The sequence below is a fragment of the Apium graveolens genome, chromosome 3, assembly GCF_009905375.1.
Source record: "Apium graveolens cultivar Ventura chromosome 3, ASM990537v1, whole genome shotgun sequence".
In the NCBI taxonomy this organism is placed as follows: domain Eukaryota; kingdom Viridiplantae; phylum Streptophyta; class Magnoliopsida; order Apiales; family Apiaceae; genus Apium; species Apium graveolens.
This window is the reverse complement of record NC_133649.1, coordinates 12781940-12806112: the sequence shown is the minus strand read 5'-3', so window position 1 is coordinate 12806112 and position 24173 is coordinate 12781940. Positions and strand designations below refer to the sequence as shown.

At 35.7% G+C, this 24173-nt stretch overlaps 1 long non-coding RNA gene and 1 pseudogene across 5 annotated transcripts; both read left to right on the top strand.

Moving 5' to 3' along the window:
• The first annotated feature begins 679 nt into the window (after positions 1 to 679).
• On the top strand, positions 680 to 3061 carry LOC141711722 (uncharacterized). Of its 5 annotated transcripts, none has more exons than XR_012571441.1 (4): positions 680 to 900; positions 2184 to 2276; positions 2392 to 2528; positions 2610 to 3061. It is a non-coding gene; the product is annotated as an uncharacterized LOC141711722 (long non-coding RNA). The 5 variants fall into 5 exon arrangements; XR_012571443.1 differs by having other exon boundaries at positions 1836 to 2276; XR_012571442.1 differs by lacking the exon at positions 680 to 900 and adding an exon at positions 911 to 1681 and having other exon boundaries at positions 1836 to 2276.
• Positions 3062 to 18189: 15128 nt separating this feature from the next.
• Positions 18190 to 19626, top strand: LOC141713897 (uncharacterized; annotated as a pseudogene).
• The last annotated feature ends 4547 nt before the right edge of the window (positions 19627 to 24173 follow it).

Here is a 24173-nt window from a genome sequence, read left to right as displayed (position 1 = left end):
AATAATTACATATTATAAATGATTAAAATGAGTTTATTTAACAAACTACATCTTTATTTTATGAGTTTAAATAATAAAATAAATAATTGGGTTTTTTTTGTTGTAAACCTGTGTAGTTATCTATGTTTTAGTTATGAAATTACCTTTATAAACCCTGACAGCCAACCCATTATTATAAAATTAAATTTAAATTAATGGCTCCTTATTGTCTATACTTACTTATTATAAATGTATCAAAAATAATTAGAGTTTATTATGAAAATTATATTTTTCACTAGGTGAGTAAGTCTTTAGATAATTTTAACACATGTTAAATGACATTGTTATAAAATGATGTTATGGTTATAAAATGGTATCTTTATTTATATTTTTAAATTATTTTTTCTATATTTGTATTTCATGCTTTTATTTATCTTTTAATTGGTTTTTTTTGTTATAAGCATGTGGAGTTATGTTATAGTGATGTGATTAATAAAATAACTATATTTTAGTTATGAAATTAAATTATAAATCCTGACTATCAAATCATCTCACGTACCATTTTAAGCGGGCTTACACATGAAATTACCTTATAAACCCTAATTATCAAATCATCTCACATACCATTTTATGTGGCTTACACTAATTATATATACTATATAATATAATGATGAAGTGACCCTGGACTACATTAGCTTAGGTGTCTAGGTGGACCGGACACTGGGGTCCCTTAAATTTTGAAAGAGTCACTCACAAGGGTGCTCTGAAAGACGCGCCCATCTCAATAAAATTACAAATTCCTAAAATCCCAAAATAGCTAAAGCTCAATTAGGGCTTTTTTTGTTCACAGTTAAAAGAAATGATTTTTACAGGTAAATTATTATATGGAGTTGCTTTGGAGCCTCTTCTATTTACACCCTGGTAAGAAAATCAACACTTTTATTCAATTTCAATATTTTCAGTAATTTTCTTAAAGATTGTTACTTTTTACTTCCATGTTTTTGGGTTTGAATTTGATTAAGCTCAGTGTAATTTTTAATGTTTTATGCTGCATTTTTTGTCTTTTATATTTAATATCTGTTGTGCTGATTGATGTAAGTTTTAAATTTAGGGTGAAAAGCAATGGTGTTATGAGGTGTTTGAAAGTTAGAAACTTTGGTTCATGGATTCCTGTTAGGTGCATTCCTAAGAATTCTCCGAAACCTCGATTACCTTTAGCTCCTAACCCACCCTAGTATGATTTTGAGTAGCAGAATAAGCTATGTTACTCGGACTCTTCATTTTACCTCCGAGTACCCGTGTCGGACACTCGACACTTACATGGACACTCGGACTCAAACACTTATTTTAAGCCAAAAACATGTATATTTTTCAAAATGTTGCCGAGTCCGATACCTGGACACGTGTTCATGTCGGACACTTCTAGCCGAGTCCGAGTAACATAGAGAATAAGCACACTTGTTTAGACCTAAATGTGGGTAGGACCAAAAGTTCGAATAGTAAAGGGGGTTTCAGAAAGAGATTTGCACCAAAGAAACCTCCCAAACCTGAAATTTCGAGAAGTTTGGTTACACCTGTAAATGACTTTCATCACATATCTAGGCACGGAAGTTTAGAGTCGGATGTATTAAGTCTAGAGTCACTGGATGGTGGAAATATAATGGTGAGAAGCTTCGGTAGTTTGGACTTAATGATGAAACAGGTGAATTCCCTCGGGCTAAATTAACTTTTAAAATTTTATTTTATATATATATTGAACTATCTAGGAAGTTGTACGCTTACTACTCTGAATTTGAGGGGCTTAAACATACAATAAAATGTATGTACTGAGTCTGAGATACTTTGTGAATACATAGAAGTGGATGAAGAACTTGGTGACTTTGATAGTCCGGAAGATACAGAGTTGGTACATGAAAATACAGGGAAAGAAGCTAGTTGGAAATTTTGTTTCAGTACAGCAAAAGTAACCAAGATGCGGAGAATTTGGCAGTTGGATTCCTTTCCAGGAGGTTAGGGTATTCTGAAGAGCCTATTTAACTTAACGCAGCCCTAGAATGATAGTTTCTGCATAGTTTGTTGTTTTGCCACTCTGAAATGGGAAATATGCACTATTATTAGTTACGAAGTCTAAATGTGTATTTTAATTTATATATTCTCATGTTAATTCTTTATTTGTTATCTTTGTCGTGCTTCTTCATCTACAGAGCATTAACAATGGTTGAGCTTAGAAAGAAATTGATTGCAAACAGATATCCTCTTCATGTTGTCGATGGAATGATAACTAAATTCCAGATCAGGTGGGTAGCAAATGTTAATATACAACTTTTTGTGTTATTTGGCCACCAACTTTTGATTGCCAGGGAAGAGGGAGGTGATTACTGCTTGACGAACTTTGTCTGTTTTGGCTATCAGTTGTTTACTTGTTAGTTTCTTCTGCACATGGTTTACCAAGCATCCTGATTGGCAAACTCGTGCCAGAGAAGAAGTTCTACGAGTGTTGGGGAGTCACGGCACACCTGATTTTTGACAAACTGAACCAACTCAAAGTTGTAAGTAGTAACTTTTCTATCACCATATACACAAAATTTTGATATAATTAAGATGTGAATTGTTACGTTAATTATGAGCAGGTGACTATGATTTTGCACGAGGTTTTAAGATTATATCCACCAGGAGATTTACTGACTCGAATGGTAGACGAGGAGACTACATTAGGAGGGACTAACCTTACCTGCGGGAGCGGAAATTTCTCTGCCGATCTTGCTTCTTAACTATGACCAAAAAAATTTGGGTGAGGATGCACAAGAGTTCAATCCAGAAAGATTTGCAGCAGGAGTGTCCATTGCAACAAAAAAATAATATGGCTGCATATTTTCCATTCGGATATGGACCAAGAATATGTATTGGACAAAATTTCGCAATGCTGGAAGCTAAAGTAGCTCTTGCTACCATTTTACAGTACTTCTCTTTTAAGCTTTCCCTCTCCTACATGCATGCCCCAACTGCTGTCATAACACTTCAACCACAACATGGGGCTTGATTATACACAAGCTGTAGTTACTACTGATTCATGGTCCCAAAATGTTACTACTGATTTTAAGCAGCTGCTATAAATTATTTCTTCTTGATTTCGGTCTTGTTGGTTGCATTAAAAATGAACTCATTTGGGAAGTAAAATGACAGAAAATGTACATTTTGCTTCTCATTTTCCTCTGTTTGGCAGTGTCTGATAATGTATTTGAAGTATTTTGAACAATGATAACAAGTTTATAATGTTAAATATTAACTTAATATTACTGGTAAAGAAAGTTAATATATAATTTGGTATTTAGTCGTTAGAAATTTAACAGAAATATAATTAAATTTAACATATCCATAATTTGGTCATCGGACGCTTGTGCATTGCACGATTTAATAGCTCATTAATAATAAATATCATAATGATATATTATACGAAATTTTAATCGTATTTCTCCGCATATCCTTCAATGATTGAACAATTATGGTATGATATATTTATGAAAATATGACATGCTCAAAAATTATAACTTTATTTTATTTAATAAATATTTTCAGTATTTTATTATTTGTCTATTTATGAAATAAATGAATGTGAGCTTATTTTTTATATAAAAAAGGTAAGTATTTAATTCTGAAAAGAAAGATTTCAAAACCATACAAATATTTTATATATACTATTAATTCCAGATAAAAAATCACCGTAGTAGCAACATAAAGGCAGTAATCATGACCGCATCAGGTCTCCTCTTTACCCCACTCTGGGATGCAACTCCAGGTTCGAACCCTGGCTACGGTTTTTTATCTTCTCTGAAAAAATACATTGAAAATTTAATACACCCAAAATGATTTTGACAGGTAAATTAGTAAATGACTTTGGTGCCCGTTTGGACGATGTGATAGGCGAATGCAAGTTATTCTACTTTTATGGCCAGGAAAACCCCTCCAATGTCCTTGTATGGACATTAATTTACTCTCCAAGCATCCAGATGGGAAGGGAGTCACGGCACCCCTGATTTTGACAATCTTAACCCACTCAAAGTTGCAAGTAGTAACTCTTCTTCACCATATGCACAAAATATTCATACGATTAGAACTCAATTGTTACTGTCGGAGCAAGACCCTTACTGGATATTATATTAATATTAATATTATGTCAATGAATTAATTACTATAAAAATTCAAGCTTTTGGGAAAAATTGTTACAAATATTTATATATACTATTAATTCCAGATAAAAAATCACCGTAGTAGCAACATAAAGGCAGTAATCATGACCGCATCAGGTCTCCTCTTTACCCCAATCTGGGATGCAACTCCAGGTTCGAACCCTGGCTACGGTATTTCAACAACAAGGTGTTATAAATTATTTCTTCCTGTTTTAAGGTCTTGTTTTTTTCATTGAAAATGAACTCATTTGAGAAATAAAATGATAGAAAATTGTTGATGGAGGAATCTGGTAACAACAAAGATCGAGGTTTCTTGCCGGAACTAAGATCTGTGACGATGGTTCTTTGCCGGAAACTTAAGCGGTGTGTAATTGATTGTGGTTGTTTTAGGCTGAGATTGATCAGAGTAAGTGGTGGTTCTCTTATCAGCTCTCAACTTCTTACCCTCTCAATGTGCCTACGTACCCTTTATATAGGGATCAAGCCTGACGTAGTTCTCGTAGGACAGGAAGTCTAATGAAGTGGTATGACGTCGCTCCAATCCAGTTGTCTCCAAACTCATACAAACTGGCTTGGACTTTGTACATGATGTATCACAACCTCAGGCTGGGCGCGCCCTCTATGAAGGAATTCAGCTTCTTTTTCAGCATAAGAAAATTAATTCCTGGTTATCACTTCTTCGTTGTCAACAAGTGGCTGAACAACAAGGGATTTAATGAAGGCAAGATCAGCCATAAAAGGGATTGGAAAGAACCCTTCTTTTATATCTATGACGTCAAGAGATCTCGTGTTCGTTTCAACCTAGAACCAAGTAAGTAACTCAAAAACATGTTTTCATATACAGGACGCGCCCTCTTGGTATGGCGCGTCCTCCCTTCTTTCTTTAACAAATTCTTACCATCCTTTATCTCTAGACAAAAGAGTCCAGAAAGAACTATCAGGGAAAAAGAAAAAGAGGGCAGACAAGGTTCTCCAGTATGCAGAGAAGCATTTTAACCTCAAAGACATGATTACAGAAAACAACCTCAAGCTAGTGGGCGCGTTATCACCCCGGGTTGGCTCTATTTGCAAGTTCCATGAATTTCATAACGGCAAACCTGTTCTCACAACTTCAGAAAAAACCAGGGGCCTCAGTGCCGCAGAAGTGGTCAAGATTGACATTAGTAAGCAATTCAACTTAGAACAAGGTAAGTTTAAGTGAGGGAGGACGCGTCATAAATTTTGGACGCGTCCACAGCTACAAAAATTAGCTCCCCATTCAAAAAATGTTAACTTACATAAGAATCGAAGGTGTTTCATGCACATACATCTACTAAGGGCGCGTTTTTCCACAGGACGCGTCCTTCTTGTTTTATATTCCTACAGCTCAAGTTTTTCCATAACCTGTCACAACCAACATGTCTCTAGGAAGGGCGCGCCATATGTGTAGGGCGCGTCATTCTTTGCATATATGCATTACTCATTTCTTTCATTTTCCTGATTATACCTTTATGCATTTACTCATTTTGGTTACCATCTTTTCATGTACCTTCTTACTTTTAATCTGCCATGCATGTAGAATTCTATATCACAACATGGGCGCGTCTTGCTCCCTGAACGCGTCTTAGAGCCTTTAACTAATATCTTTTCCTGTTTCTATTACAGATATGGCCTCACTCCCCAAAGGATTCGCAATTGGGGCCTCCAAAAAACTAAGGGCAAGGAAACAGACTCCTACAAAGGTCGATCCAAAGGCAAAAACCTCAACTCCTATTGCAACTCCTTCTCCTCCTCCCAAGATAATCGACACCACTGTGCTAGACATTCCTGAAAGCATGGAGGACGCGCCCTCAAAGCGTCAAAAGACTATCCCTGATGACCAGTCTTTCGTTCTCAGATACCTAGGCGCGTCCTCTGTTGGAAATTTCACAGAGGATGAAGTCAGAGGTTGGACTTTCAGAACGGAGCAGCAAACGGAGGAGGCCATGGTCAAGGCTGCAGCCGAGCTTCACCTGCATGCCAGGCAGAGCGCTAACATGGCTGCCAGGCTTAGGGCGCGTCTTGCTGTTACAGACACTGCAAAGAGCCAGGCCGAAGACAAGGTCAAATCTTTGGAAAAACACATTGCCCTGCTTACCCAAGAAAAAGATGTTGAAATCAGACGCCTGGAGCGGGAGAGGACGTGTCTGGAGATGGAAAAAGCTGTGTTGGAAGGCAATGTCTCCGCAATGGAGAAGCAAATGGACAGCGTCATCGCCCTGAATTCCACCATGCAGCTGGAGCTTGACACCCTGAATGATGATAGGCTGCATGGATGGACAGAGGAGAAAAAACTGGTTTATCAGCACGGCTTCCAGGCTGGATTTGAAGAATGGTGCTCTGAGTTCATTACCAACGATCCAGAGTATACATTCTCAAAGTTTGATGCAGATACCCAGATATGGATAAATGATTTCAGGGTCAGGGCCGCAGAATCCATCAAGAACAAGAGAATTTTTCTGGGCTTAGAAGCAGAGGACGCGTCCCCTGATCCTGCCCCACTTCAGACTCAGCCTCCCCCTGCAGAAGGCCCAGACAAGACACAGGACGCGCCTCCTACTTAGAACGCGTCCTTTATCTTTTATGTATTTGAACTATTTAAGGGTGCGGGCCCCTTGAAGCCTTGCAAGTTATAAAGACTATTTTTGAACATTCACTTGCACTTTTTTTTTCTCAATCATTTACATGGGCGCGCCTGGTGTTTAGGGCGCATCGCCTTTGACTAATTTGTTATCATTTTTACTCCTGTCAAGCAAATATCCATTGTGGGCGCGTCCTCTCTAGTTGGACGCGTCTTTGTTTGTTTTGGAAAGTGCATGAGCACGGCAATACATTGTACTTGTGTGTTTAACCAATGCACAAGGCACGATGGGGCGCGTCCTAATTGTTTGTCATGCCTTAATGTTCTCTTAGAAATATTTTATGGTAGGGACTTGCTTTTATTTTTAAATTAAGAGCATCAACCAATATTACTTGGGCGCGTCCTTGGAAATAGTACACTTCCTAGTTACATTTTTACTCAAGTTCTATTGTTCCTTTTAGCAGCCACTACTTCAGTTAACATCCATATAGAACTATCAATCAAGACGCGCCTCACCTTTGATCCAAAATAAATCATCCTTCACGCAGGACGCGTCTTTGACAAGCACTTTTTCTTTTTTACTTATGTTGTCAATATCACAGTAACATCCAGTCTAAAGGAGCATCAACCAAGATAACTTGGGCGCGTCCTCAAAAATAATACATTTTTTCTTGAGTTTTATTTATATAAAACCCTAGCTTAGGGCGCGTCCTACATTTAGGACGCGTCATGAGACCAAGCAAACTGAGCAAATATCCCTTAGGAAAGTTTCAAAATTTTATTTATAATGCGCTCTGATGTCAAAAGTGCACCAGTCCCGCGGCTACTATGCTCTGTGGGGAAATTATTTCTAAAAAATGACCCTTCAACTAGTCCCAAGGTAAGTAGTACATGCACTACCCCCTAGGCTAGGAGGAATTTATTTAATTCTAGCCTATAAACTGGGCATAAACCAAAATGATAAAAGAAATATGCAAGGGGCCAAAGCCACGCCTTACTGGTAATACTTTCGGAGATGTTCCGCATTCCAAGCTCGCGGAACTAACTTCCCGTCCATATCTTCATGGTGATAAGTCCCCTTTCACAGGATAGACTTTATTCTGTACGGTCCTTCCCAATTAGCTCCAAACACTCCATGTTGGGGGTTCTTTGTATTGGGCATCACTTTCCTAAGTACCAAATCTCCCACCTTCAGCAATTGTCCCTTTACCTTCTTGTTATAATACCTTGCGGCGCGTTGATGATACGCCGCTAGCCTTAGCTGAGAATTTTCCCTCGTCTCCTCTAAGAGATCTAAATGAAGCCTTTGATTAATCTCAGCATCTTCTTTCCTATAACAATCTCTGCGAAGTGATCCCGATCCGACTTCCACGGGAACCATAGCTTCATAGCCGTAAGTCAGCATAAACGGCGTTTCTCCATAGTAGATCGTGGCGTAGTGTTATATGACCACATCACCTTCGGGAGTTCTTCAGGCCAATTCCCTTTACGTTCCTCCAGCTTGGTTTTGAGGGTATGCTTTATTATCTTGTTAACAGCTTCTGTTTGTCCATTACTTTGAGGATGATAAACCGCTGCAAACTCCTTCTTGATTTTCAATTCCTCACATAATTGTCGCAACTCCTTGCTATCAAACTGCTTTCCATTGTCGGAAACAAGCTTGTAAGGGATTCCAAACCTGCATACAATTGAGTTGAAAACGAAATCCCTGATTTTCTTTGCGGTGATAGTAGCCAGTGGCATAGCTTCCGCCCATTTAGTAAAGTAATCGACCGCAACCACTGCATACTTGACGTCTCCTTTAGCTTTCGGCAATTCTCCGATAAGATCAATTCCCCACATGGCGAACGACCATGGGCTTGCCATAGGCGTCAGGAGTGTATCCGGCATAGACGAGTAGTTTGCAAAGCGCTGGCAGCGATCACATGCCTTGACGAAATTTGTAGCATCTTCTCTCATTGTGGGCCAATAATACCCTTGTCGCAACACTTTCATTGCCAACGAGTTACCCCCCGAGTGATTGCCACAGATTCCTTCATGCACCTCTCTTAGGATGTAATTTCCTTCTTCTTCTTCAACACACCTGAGCAGAGGTTGGTTGAACCCTCTCTTGTATAGGACTTCATCGTATATCACATATCTTGTGGCTTGATAACGGAGTCGACGAGCCATAAACTTATCTTCGGGGAGTGTTCCCTTGCGAATGTAAGCTAGAATGGGCGTCATCCATGTTTCCTTGGGAGCCTCATCCACTTGCATAGTTTCTATCTCTGGGATACTAGGAACCTCCTGGATTTCAAGAGGGATGGATCCTAACAATACAGCCTCTTGTTGCGACCCCATTTTTGCCAGAGCATCCGCATTACTGTTTTTCTCCCGCGGAACGCATTCCAATCTAACTTCTTTGAACATTCCAATCAGGCGCTGTGTACATCTCAAGTATAATTCTGTTCGCGGGCCTCTCGCTTGAAATCCCCCATTCACCTGATTCACTACCAACTCTGAGTCACTTCTTGCAATTAAGTTTCGCACCCCCATTTCTAAAGTGATTTTCAGGCCATTAATCAGCGCCTCGTACTCCGCATCATTATTAGTTGCATAAAACTTGAAATGAATTACGCTCATCAGGTGGTGACCTTCCGGAGACACAAGTACTATACCCGCACCTGCTCCTCCATTGTTAACTGCCCCATCTACATGCAAGATCCACCAAGGATGCGGAAACTCTTCCAAAGACTCCTCGGCATGAGGTGGATGTAGCATTACCAAAGCTTTATCATCAATTTCAGAATCAAATTCCAACAAGAAATCGGCTAAGGCTTGCCCTTTTATCGCTGTTCGAGGCACATATTCCAAATCAAACTGTCCCAACTCCACAACCCATTTCAGCATTCTGCCTGATGACTCTGGTTTGTGCAGCACCTGTCGCAGTGGGTACGCTGTACGAACTTCAACTCTATGGGCTTGAAAATACGGCCGCAATTTTCTTGACGCAAGAATTAGGGCGTAAACCAGTTTCTCCATATTTGTGTAGCGAGTTTCAGCGTCGTGTAACCGCTTGCTCACGTAGTACACTGGTGATTGCTGCCCATCTTCCTCTATTACCAGAACTGCACTAATCGAATATTCAGACACTGCGAGGTACAGTATTAGATTTTCCCCATCCAACGACTTTGACAACATGGGAGGATGTCCCAGGTTCTCCTTGATTCTTTTGAAAGCCTCTTCACATTCTGACGTCCATACAAAGTCTTTCCCAGCTAATTTAATCGCCTTGAAAAACTCCTTGCATCTATCAGACGACTTGGAAACAAATCGATTTAACGCGGCGATTCTCCCAGTCAAACTCTGCACCTGTTTCACATTGGTGGGCGACTTCATATCTAATAATGCCTTGATCTTTGCGGGGTTGGACTCAATTCCCCTGTGGTTGACAATGAACCCGAGAAACTTTCCCGACTCCACGCCGAACACACATTTTTGCGAATTTAATTTCATACGAAACCTCCTCAGAATATTAAACATCTCCATCAGGTGCTTGATGTGGTCACTCGTCACCTCAGATTTCACCAGCATATCATCCACATACACTTCCATAGTTCTCCCGATTTGATCTTTGAACATCATGTTTACCAACCGCTGGTAGGTTGCGCCAGCATTAATCAAACCAAACGGCATTCCTATGTAACAGTATAACCCCCTGTCCGTAATAAAGGATGTATGTTCTTGATCGGGGCCATACATCGGAATTTGATTGTAACCGGAGTATGCATCCATAAAACTCAACAACGCATGCCCCGCCGTCGCGTCAACCAACTGATCGATTCTTGGCAGCGGGAAGCTATCCTTTGGATAGGCCTTATTGAGATCCGTGAAATCCACACATGTCCTCCACTTCCCATTCGGTTTCTTGACCAGTACCGGATTTGCAAGCCATTCGGGGTAGAAGGATTCTTTGATTAGCCCCACCTCCAACAACTGGTCCACTTCTTCTTTTAATGTTATTGCCCTTTCTCCACTTACCGGGCGGCGTTTCTGACGCATGCCCTTACAATTCGGAAGGATATTCAAACGGTGACACATTATTTCTGGGTCGATTCCTATCATATCTGAATGACTCCATGCAAAAACATCAAGATTTGCAATTAGGAAGCGGGCAAGACTTCTTCTCATTTCATCAGCTAACTGGGACCCCACTTTCAAAACCTTGCTTGGGTCACTTCTATCAACCGGTATGGATATTGTGTCTTCGGCTGGTCCCGTTTTTTTGGCGGGCATAGGGATCCTGGGATCCAAATCGAAATCAAAGTCTCGGGGGTCTTCAACTTCCATTTTTGTATCTGAGAGCGCGTCCTCTTGAGTGGGAGCATCCACCTCCAGACGGGACGTATCTTTATGCAACGCAGCTGAAGAGGGTGCGTCCTCGTTTGGAGGAGCATCAACCTCAACTTCATTCAAGGGCGCATCCTTCTTTTGAGGAGCATCAACCTTGAAGTTATTGCTGAGACCTTGCAAAATCTCACTTCTTCCTTCCAACTTTTCCCCGTTAACCTCTTTCTGTATGATTTTCTCTGTATGACTCACCACCACTTATTCTACGCTACGGATTTCTGAAACACGTCCCTGCGTCAAAAAAGAGTTTCCAGAGGTATTGGTTTCTTCCTTTCCGGGGCTTTCAACAAAATAGTGGGCATGGACCTCTCCACTTGGTTTTGTATGAATATCTTCTATATCTTCAAATGGGAGACCTTTCCCTTCATACCTTCTTCTGCGAAATTCCTTGACAGCCTTGTGATAGCAGTCACGTGACTCATACTGTGACCCTCTCAGACTGTCAACTCCGTTTGGCGTTGGGAATTTTATCATCAAGTGGTGTATCGATGTTATCACCCTGAACACTCGCAACCAAGGTCTGCCGACCAGCACATTGTGCGCGGAATCCTGATCTAGCACCTTGAAATCTATCATTTGAGTAACCGACAAAGCTCCTTCCCCGAGCGTGACGGGAAGCCTGACCGAACCCATAACTCTCACGGCTTCCCCAGTAAAGCCATAGACGTGTGCATCTTCGAAATACATGTCGCTATCTGGGAACCCCAGCTTTTTGTAGGTGCTGTAGTACAAGATGTTTGTAGAACTCCCATTATCCAAGAAGACTCGATGTACGTTCATTGCCCCAATAAGCATGATAATCATCAGCGCATCGTTGTGAGGATGATGCACCCACCTAGATTCTTTTTCCTTGAACGTAATATCAGCGGACTCCCCCTTAAAGACCTTCGGGGGTCTGTCTTCCAAGCTGTGGATGTTGGTGAGCGGTGGATGTCTCGCTTCTCTCGCGTTTCTTTCCAGTGCTCGATTACTATCACCAACGAAAGGGTGTCCTCCAAAAATTGCCCTAATACTGCCGGCCCTCTGAAACTTGACCTCTGTTATTTTCTCAATATCCTCCGCCCGCGGGGGCTGTCTTTCATCTTTACCCTTGTCATCAAGCCCCCTACGTCGCTTCACCTTGTCAATCCATTCTCCCAGGTGTCCAGCCTTGATCAATTCCTCAATCTCATCCCGCAGGTGACGACACTCGTGGGTGTCATGGCCAGTAGACTCATGGTAGTCACAATACTTCTTTTTATCTCTGCTTTGCCATGATGTTAGACGGTCGGGCTTCTTGAAGATTCCCCTATCCTTATTTACCTCGAAGATATGATCAATGGACGCTGCCAGCGGTGTATAATTGCTGACTCTTCTCTCGTAGTTCGATGGTGGGCTCCATTCTCTTCGCGAGCTCACAGCATTTACCCTGTTAGGGCTTCTGGCATTTCGCCGATAATCCGGGCTCACGGATCTGTCCCTTCTCTTGGATCGCCCCTTGGAGTTATAGGTATTGTCATTCTTTTTTGTTTCTACAAGCGACTGCTCGATTGCTTTGAACGACTCCGCCTGCGCAAGCACATCAGCCAACGATACTGGGTCTTTCCCTTGTTGGTGCTTCCAGAAATCCGTCCCCACACGCAACCCAGCTATAAGCAATATTTTCAACGTTTCATCAGTTGCACCCCTCACCAAAGTAGATTCTGCGTTAAACCTCTTGAAATACGAAGTCAAACTTTCTCCTTCCTTTTGTTTCACATTAGCCAGCGTGGTAACAGGTGGTGTGTACTTCACCGCGGCTTGGAATTGTGTCAAAAACAAAGTTTTCATCTGTTCCCAGGATGTAATTACACCTGGACCAAGTTTTTGGAATCACTGCTGAGCGCCTTCTCTGAAAGTGGCTGCCAAGAGACGGCATCGAGCCAAATCAGGTACTTGATATACATCCATTTCAATGTTAAAACGCCCCAAGAATTCCACAGGATCAGAGTTCCCGTGGAAACGCAAGTCATTGGTTGTGTTCCGGTATCCCGCGGGCAATTGCGCCTCCCTCACAACAGCAGCAAAAGGAGAAGGAGCTTGCGCAGTCGCTGTCACTCTTCCTCCCTCAAGATGGTTGAGCAACCTCTTAAGGTCGTTCACATTAAACGTCCCTACCCCAGGAATGGTTTGAACATTAGGCTGCTGGGGTTGTTCTGCGACTTGCTGAAATTCCCCTTGATTACCCCCCGGGTGTGGCGGAGGATCTCGCCGCCCTTCGCCCTGAGGCTGCGGCGGTGGCGCGTTACCATTTTGGTCCTGGATATTTTCCCGTGCGCGAGGTTCATCTTGACCGCGTCTCGGAATTTCATCATTGTTCTGCATTCTTATTTGAATTTGCCCGTCGTCATGGTCATGAGGACGCGCCCCAGACCCATTACCAGTAACGCTGTGGGAAGCTATGGGAATAACGGCGGGGGCTTCTCCAGCGGAGTGCGCTCCACATCTCCTACCATTGTAAGGGGCTCTTCCGTATTGATATCCCATTCTTCCTCGTCCATTCCTCTGATATCCCCGGTAGAAATTCCCGGGCCTTCCTCGCGGAGGGGCACGCTCGTGCTCGCGGTGCCGCATCCCGTCATCCCTTTGGAATGCGGGGGGCACACGCGTCGTATCACGGGGACTCGCTTCTCCGGCGTTTCCTTCCTTTTGCCATTCTACCAGCAACATCCTCAAATCGTCGTCCTCCAACCTTATGCCAAGCCTCCTTTTCAAGGCTGAAAGATCCCTTCCTCCCTCGTCTTGGTTTTGAGTGTCCTCCGCACGACGACGCTCGTCCATCGTACGCCCGGACCTATGCGGGTGTGGTACTACCTGGTTGCCTAGACGTGGCCTTTCTCTGCCTTCAGTGTCCTCATCCGCAAGCTCCACAATAGGTTCTACATCATCCGAATACTCCAAACGTCGTGGACTGATTCGCGGGTTTTCCCGGCTCCCTTGGGTATCTCCTTCAACTACAGGGGCTTTCCCCAAGGCATGACCATGACGGGGGAAACGGCGACCTCTCCTCGTCTTTCGACGCTCCACCGTGTTTAGTCTTGAGTTAAAGCTGTTAAGAGTATCCCCCATGCGATATAATTGCTCCAATATATCAGCCATGTTTCTGGAGCCCTTGGTGGATCCGCCATGTTTCTGGGAACGTAAGGTTCATGGCGAGTATAATGCCCCCCGCCTTCTCCTTCAGACCTGTTGTCACTTCCATCATAAGAACTTCCATCACGATTGTAAGACATCTTTTCCTCCTAAGATTGTGACCTTAGTTAGCAGCCCCTCCTTCTAGCGCCAATTTGTTGACGGAGGAATCTGGTAACAACAAAGATTGAGGTTTCTCGCCGGAACTAAGATCTGTGACGATGGTTCTTTGCCGGAAACTTAAGCGGTGTGTAATTGATTGTGGTTGTTTTAGGCTGAGATTGATCAGAGTAAGTGGTGGTTCTCTTATCATCTCTCAACTTCTTACCCTCTCAATGTGCCTACGTACCCTTTATATAGGGATCAAGCCTGACGTAGTTCTCCTAGGACAGGAAGTCTAATGAATTTAGACTTCTTACTCCTAAGCCCAGTAGAAGCCCATCCGATATCCATCTTCCGCTAGCTTTAGGAATGTCCAACTATGAGGCCCAACCGCGAAGGCCCAAGGCTCGTCCGTAATCGCAGGACTTCACAGATAGTGCATCTCCCTGCGCAAGGATAACACTCCGCTACAGCTATCTCCCTTGATTTACGAACGCAGGTATAGCCACGGTTCACCCCAAGTGCCAGACGCGTCCCTGTCCCCCGAATGAGGATAACCCACCAGATAACATGACAGGTGATCCCAAGCTCTTAGGTGCAAAGTGCAGGATGACTCCAAAGTTCTCCAACGAGGACACCCGTTGAATACAAGAACAGAGCTCCCAAAGCACACACCAAAGTAAACCCCACATCCCCAACGACGACACCCGTTGAATACAGGAGGAGGCCTTCAATCATCAGGCATACCCCTGGAGGCCTTCAAGCTTTTCACGGACATCCCCCTCCTCGACCGTCTCAAGGAGGGAATTCTTCAAAGAGTACCTGCAACAAATACATTAGTAAAAATAACCTCCATTGCTCCTCTCCATACAAGCTTTGCCCTGAATTCAACATCAAAAGTATATAGATCAAACACAGGACGCGTCCTAACCAAGTGGGCGTGTCCTAACCTCCATAAATCCAACTCTGCTTTAATCGTTTCTTATAACATGTAAAGTCACAGGACACGTCCTAAAACTTAAGGCGCGTCCTAGAGCGTCCATCACCATAGATTTCATCTGCCAAGCACTTTCATAAACATTGACGCGTCCATAACGTCTGGACGCGTCCTTCCTTGACCATGCACTCTCCCCACCTCGTAACATATCCCTTCTCAAGTAGGCGCGTCCTGTAGGCTTGGACGCGTCCTAACTCCCACAACGCAATGCCGAGTGTGACTGTAACTAGCCCGTGTTTGACCCGAGTCAATTTAATGCCAAATTTTGGATATAACAAAAATGATGTGATATTAGTGATGTGATATAATAAAATATTTATCCCGGCAATGTTATTACCCATTATATTTATTGAGCTATAACTAATTCGAATATGATATATGTCAAGTTTATACCCAATTTTGTATCCAAGGTTATGACTATAGTGTGCTTTTTTGGAAGGAAATGTTTTATTGCGTTTGATGATGCAATTGTACAATGGTAATCGGTAAACAAGTTAATAACAGTATTAAACTATTGTTAGATATTAACTTAATATTACTCGTAGAGAAAAACAATATGACGTGATCGTCAAAAACGAGTTAATAGCCGGGTGATTATTAACATAGTAGTGTTAAATTTATGGAAAATTGGACCCTTTTTCGCGATCAAATTCCGATAAATTTAACTTTATTTTATTTGATAAATATTTTTAATTTCTTAATATTTATCTATTATATAATAAACTACATGGTGCGAGATACAGTTGGTTTTCTAGCAATATCAAAATTCGGCATACAAGAGGATGATATGTATTTTGAAATTTTATAATATTGAAAAATTTAAAATTTTGGAAAAATGAGAAATTGAAATTTGAATAACTTCAACTACATTTGAAGCAAAAATTGATCGTGTTTCCACGAATTGAATTCTTGTATACAAATATATAAGATTTTTTTATGTGACTTTTTCACTTTTTCAGAAAAAATTTCAAATTTTAATATTTTTTAAAATCGAGTAGATTATGATGTTAATTTCGAAATAAACCTACATATGTTGGTATAAATCAAAAATCGAATAAATTTATGAATTATGTGTACATCTAACACTATTTCTTTTATCCTATAATTGTTGACTTGTTTGATTTTTTACGGTCAATTTGGTCAAATGACTAAAAATATAACATTTTATTTTCTTAAAATTATATTATGTATACTTTTTGATAATATAATTTTATTAAAAAAATACGCATTATAAACTCTATTTGTTTATTTTTCGTATTAGTATGAACTTGATTATTTGACATTGTTAATTAATTCTTATATATAATATCATAGATTTAAACAAGACGGTTATTTGAAAATATATTATATTATTTAATAAATACATGTTTAGTGTTAACTTATTTATATTTTTCGTATAATGGTTATCTTTATATATTAAATATTGATCAAATTTATTATCTAAATTGCAACTTTAATTATTTAAAAATATATAACTAACTAAATCAATATGTATGAATGAAAAATTACGACTAAAAAAGTTATTTATAAATTGTAATAGTAAACTGGAATTTTACTTTTTAGTGACACGCACATATTAATATTAAGTGCTTGATTAAAAATATAAAAGATGTAGCGTCATAATGGTATTATGGTAACTAATAGTGTCTTTCGATTCCCGCCAACAACAATTTTTTTAATTATGCTAGATACATGGGAAAACCCGTCATTTTACTTAGAATAAAAAGTCTCATTAATTTATAGTCATGTTGGGTTAGTATATATAAAAGAGATGAACGTAAGCTTATTTAATTTTGAAGATGTGATTATGTGCCCGTTTGAGAAATCTTAAAATAAGTAATTTATAATTTAAACTGAATAAGTGACTGATAACTGATAAGTTGATAAATGATTATAAGTTATACAAGTGTTTGGATAATATAACTTATAAGCCAGAATTGTTTTTATTTAAATTAACTAAAATAAATAATTTTTAAATGTAATTATCTTAAAACACTCATCAATAAGCTGTTTTAGGCTTATAAGTTAATAAGTCGGCTTATTAGATTTATCAAACAAGCTCTATATACATTTTTCAATTAGTACTTATTTTTAAATACGCCATTAATTATTATTTCTTATTTCACAATCACCATAGTAGCACCATCAACATTGTATTTATTACCGTATCAGGTTACCCGGACCCAGTTCGGGATATAAACTCCGGGATCGAATCCTGGCTACGGTTTTAATTTTTTATTTTCTGAAAATAGTGGAAAATTTATTATCCCACGCTCTCTGACGAAGTCTAAGAGCACTCGCACTGCGGGGTCAGTTGGTGTATCGGGACAATCAAAAAAATATGTGGTTGGACAAATCAGTGTGAACAAGCATTGTGAAAAATATTTTAAAGTGGCCAGGACAGTTTACTGGGCCGGGGTCATTTGACAGTAAATGATTATTTTAATGTTACTTTTGTGTATAAAGACCGAACATGCATGCTTTTTGATCCTCTGAGGTGTAACATTTATTTGCAATTTATTTTGTCAAACAACGGCTATATTGACGTTAGGATGAACGATTATATTTTCAAACGGTAACAATTTTGTTTCTAGAAATACAAAATTCTATACCATATTTTTAACACTCTGCACCCAAAAAAATCTTAGCAAAAAGTGAATCCAAACAATCCCCCATCTTCAAATCAAAATTCAAATTCACAAAATATAAATCATCAATTTCCATATACATATCCAATTCCCTATTTTTCAAACCCACAAAATTTACACTTTAATTCTCAAAATATGAATTCTCCATACCAATTTTCACATTCCCAGAATTCTCAATTTCCATTTTCATATGCTCAAAATTCAACATATCAGTTTCCATTTCCTCCATTTTCAAATTCACAAATTGAAACCCAACAAACACCAATTAATGTTCAAAATTCTCCGAAAAGACAAGTGTCGGCTTTCGGTCACGAAAATATTATTGAAGAGTTATGCGATGATGCTAAACACAATCGCCGACTCGAGCTTTTTCAGAAAATTTATGGACAAAGATCAACAACATCCACACCTCGTCAAAGTATTTACAGAAATCGTGAAGCAGGTAATCAACGTATAGTGAATGATTATTTTTCACCGAATCCGGTATACCCAGAAAATATATTCTGACGAAAATTCCGTATGGGAAGACATGTTTTTCTTCGTATTGTGGATGCTGTTTCAAATTTTGATCCATATTTTCAACAAAGAATTGATGCAGTGGGAAGGAAAAGTTTATCACCTTTACAAAAATGCACTGCGGCAATGCGTATGTTAGCATACGGTGTCTCTGCTGATGCTGTTGATGACTACGTTCGTATTGGAGAGAGTACTGCGATTGAATGCTTGGAAAAATTTGTCTCTACTGTATGTAAGATATTTGAGGGTGAATACTTACGAAAGCCGATCGCGAATGATGTGCAACGTCTATTACAGATGGGTGAGACTCGTGATTTTCCTGGTATGATGGGAAGTATTGATTGCATGCACTAGCAATGGAAAAACTGTCCAAAAACATGGAAGGGAATGTTCATGAATGGTCACAAAGGAGTTGCAACAATTATACTGGAAGCAGTTGCTTCATCTGATCTATGGATATGACATGCATTTTTTGGAGTTGCTGGATCAAATAATAATATAAATATTTTAGATCGATCACTAGTGTTTGATGATTTGCTACAAGGTCGTGCTCCAGAGGTAAATTATATTGTCAATGGAAATAATTATAATATGGGATATTTCCTGACAGATGGAATCTATCCTGAATGGTCAACATTCGTTAAAATAATACCTCGTCCACATAGTGAGAAAAAAAAGTTATTTGCAAAATATCAAGAAAGTCAACGGAAGGACGTTGAACGAGCGTTTGGTGTGTTACAGTCTCGTTTCGCAATTGTACGTGGTCCAGCACGCTTTTGGGACCAAGCAGATCTTGGGAGAATAATGAGAGCATGCATCATAATTCATAACATGATTGTTGAAGACGAGAGAGACACGTATTCCACTCAATTTGGTCCTCTACCAACCTATGATGATACAACAAATGGCTTACCGGAACCAAATTTAGGGGAAGAACATTTTGTACCGTATGAAACATATGTTCAAAACAGTATGCAGATGCGTGATAGACAGACACATCGTCAACTAAAAAATGACCTTGTTGAACATATCTCGCAGTTTCATAATAATTGTTAATTTTTTTAAAATTATAATGTTTCAATTTAATGTATTTTTATTTCATGTTTTAGTAATATGCTATATTTTAATTACATTTTTTTCTTATTTAATTAGCATATTTAAAATTTTAATCACTTTTATTTTATTATTATAATTTTAAAATTATCACTTAATTAAAATTTTAAGCTAAAACAATCGAGTTTATATTTGCAAATTAAATAAATAAGTTAATGATCGAGTTAATGTATAATCAAATCAGTGTGATCAAATCTAACAAAAAAATAATTATTACAATTGAATATACAAGTAGAAAAGTACAAGTATAAAATATTATAAAACTAATTTTAAAAGTACTAGCTTTATACCCGTGCGATGCACGGGATACTTTAAAAATATATTTTAAAATTTTTAGTTTTTTAAGATGTTACGTTTGTTAATTTAATCTTATAATTTGATTTTATTTATTGTTAATGGTAGTTATATATATATAATTTTATTTAATTTTAGAATGTGTTTTTGATGTATTTTTGTATTATTGTAATTTTGAAATTAACAAAGTTCCTAGTGTTTATTTTTTTCCTCAATATCATATTTGTACTTCATACAATAATTTTTCAGATTATTTAAGTGAAATTATTTTTTTAACTTATTTACAACTATATTTTTGCAAAATGTTAATTTGAATAAATCTAAATATTTACTTCATAATTTTATATTGGGAAAATTTGTAACTAAAAAATTTAAAATTACCTTAAAAGTTTTTTTTATAATATATCTACGTGGTGATTATTATTTTACCAAAAAAATAATGTAATAAAATTTATCTTTACGTGTTTGTTATTATTATATTATCTTATTTATATCTTTTTAAATTATATTGTATAAAATATACTTATAAACATGTTAAGTAATATATAATATGTCATATGGTTATTGTATCTCATTTTAAACATTGGGAATATATGTAGTGAAATTTGTAACTAAAAATTTAAAGTCACCTTAAAAGTTTTTTTTGATAATATATCTATGTGATAATTATTATTTTATTAGAAAATAGTGTAGTAAAAATTATATTTACATGTTTGCTATTATTATATTATTTTATTTATATATTTTTAAATTATATTGTATAAATTATACTTTTAAACATGTTAAGTAATATATACTATGTTTTCAAGTTTTTTTATATTTGTTTTGTAGTGTTTATGTTATGGTTATTTATGTGAACGTGTTACATATTTTCATTTTCGTGTTAATTTGATTATTTACATCTTAGTATTTTCTTTGAAATTTATATTTATTTATGTATCATTTATATTATTTATATTATTTTTTGATATATTATAATATTTTAACTTAAATTAGAATACTTTTTTTATAACATATCTACGTGGTGAAAATTATTTTACTAAAAAATAGGGTAGTAAAATTTATTTTACATGTTTGTTATTATTATATTATCTTATTTTTTATAAATTATATTGCATAAAATATACTTTTAAACATGTTAATTAAAATTATAGTTATTGTATCTTGGGAATATGTATAGTGAAATTTGTAACTAAAAAATTTAAAATCATCTTAAAAATTATTTTATAACATATCTATGTGGTGATTATGATATTACCAAAAAATAGTTTAGTAAAATTTATTTTTAATTATTATTATGTTAGCTTCTTTATATCTTTTTTAAAATAGATTGTATTAAATATACTTTTAAAGATGTTAAGTAATATATAATATGTTTTCAAGTTTTTTTAATTTTTTTTTGTTGTGTTTATGTTATGGTTATTGTATCTCATGTATAAACATGTTACATTTTTTCATTTTCGCGTTAATTTGATTATTTACATATTAGTATTTTCTTTGAAATTTATATTTATTTATGTATTATATATTTTAATTATATTAATTTTTTTAATATATTATAATATTTTAACTTAAATTAACTTATTATAAATGCATTAGAAATGATTGGAGTTTATTGTGAAAATTACATTTTCCATGAGTCTTTATATAATTTTAACTCGTGTTAAATGACAATGTTATAAAATGATGTTGTGGTTTTAAAATGATATCTTTTATTTATATTTTTAAATTATTTTTTTCTATATTTGTATTTCCTGCTTTTATTTATCTTATAATTATTTCATTTTTCCTAAAATATTATTGTTTTGTTGTACTTGAAATTCTGTACTTTCTGATTTATTAATTAATTGATTTAACTTTTTTCATATTTTTTATATTTTTTATTTATGTATTTATTCTTTATATATGTTTTTTTATTTTCATAGTTTTTTTTATATTTGTTTAGGGTTTATCTTATTAAATTAATTACATATTATAATTGATACGTCTTTATTTCATGAGTTTAAATAATAAAATAAATAATTGGTTTTTTTTGTTGTATGTGTGTGTAGTTATGTTAGAGTGATATCTTATATTTGTATTTTTAAATTAATTTTTCAATATCACCATTTCATACTTTTATTTTTAATTTTTCCTAAAATATTATTGGTTTGTTGTACTTGAACTACTTTCTGATTTATTAATTAATTGATGTAACTTTTTTTAAATTTTTTTAAATTTTTTATTTATGTATTTGTTCTTTATATTTGTTTGTTTATTTCTTTAATTTTTTTTACATTTGTTTAGAGTTTTTCTATTTAAAATAATTACATATTATAAATGATTAGAATGGGTTTTATTCAACAAACTATAACTTTATTTTATGAGTTTAAATAATAAAATAAATAATTGGTTTTTTTTTGTTGTAAGCGTGTGGAGTTGTGTTAAAGTGATTATATATAGGATAACTAGGTTTTAGTTATGAAATTACCTTTATATTAACCTGAAATTACCTTTACATAAACTTGACAACCAAACCATTATTATAATATTTTAACTTAAATTAATCGCTCTTTATCGTCGATACTTACTTATTATAAATGCCTTAGAAATAATTGGAGTTTATTACATTTTCCACGGGTGAGTGAGTCTTTATATAATTTTAACACATTGTTATAAAATAATGTTGTGGTTTTAAAATGATATCTTTTATTTATATTTTTAAATTATTTTTTCTATATTTGTATTTCCTTGCTTTTATTTATCTTTAATTATTTCATTTTTCCTAAAATATTATTGTTTTATTGTACTTGAAATTCTGTATTTTTTGATTTATTAATTAATTGATATAACTTTTTTTACAATTTTTATTTATTTATTTGTTCTTTATATATGTTTGTTTGTTTTCATAATTTTTTTTATTTGTTTAGGGTTTTTCTATTTAAAATAATTACATATTATAAATGATTAAAATGAGTTTTATTGAACAAACCATATTTATTTCATGAGTTTAAATAATAACATAAATAATTGGTTTTTTTTGTTGTAAGCGTGTGTAGTTATGTTATAGTGATATCTTATATTTATATTTTTAAATTAATTTTTCTATATATGTATTTCCTACTTTTATTTATCTTTTAATTGTTCCATTTTTCCTAAAATATTATTGTTTTGCTGTACTTGAACTTTTGTACTTTATTTATTAATTAATTGATGTAAATTTTTTATTTATGTACTTGTTCTTTATATATGTTTGTTTGTTTCCATAGTTTTTTTTACATTTGTTTAGGGTTTTTCTGTTTAAAATAATTACATATTATAAATGATTAAAATGAGTTTATTTAACAAACTACATCTTTATTTTATGAGTTTAAATAATAATAAAAATAATTGTGTTTTTTTTGTTGTAAGCTGTGTAATTATCTATGTTTTAGTTATGAAATTACCTTTATAAACCCTCGTGACCAAACCATTATTATAAAATTTAACTTAAATTAATGGCTCTTTATTGTCTATACTTACTTATTATAAATGCATTAGAAATAGTTAGAGTTTATTGTGAAAATTATATTTTTCATGGGGTGAGTGAGTCTTTAGATAATTTTAACACCTGTTAAATGACATTGTTATAAAATGATGTTGGGGTTTTAAAATGATATCTTTTATTTATATTTTTAAATTATTTTTTCTATATTTGTATTTCCTGCTTTTATTTATCTTTTAATTATTTCATTTTTCCTAAAATATTATTGTTTTGTTGTACCTAAAATTCTGTACTTTCTGATTTATTAATTAATTGATGTAACTTTTTACATGTTTTATATTTTTTATTTATGTATTTGTTCTTTATATATGTTTGTTTATTTTTATAGTTTCTTATATTAGTTTAGGATATTTATGTTTAAAATAATTACATATTATAAATGATTAAAATGAGTTTATTTAACAAACTACATCTTTATTTTATGAGTTTAAATAATAAAATAAATAATTGGGTTTTTTTTGTTGTAAACCTGTGTAGTTATCTATGTTTTAGTTATGAAATTACCTTTATAAACCCTGACAGCCAACCCATTATTATAAAATTAAATTTAAATTAATGGCTCCTTATTGTCTATACTTACTTATTATAAATGTATCAAAAATAATTAGAGTTTATTATGAAAATTATATTTTTCACTAGGTGAGTAAGTCTTTAGATAATTTTAACACATGTT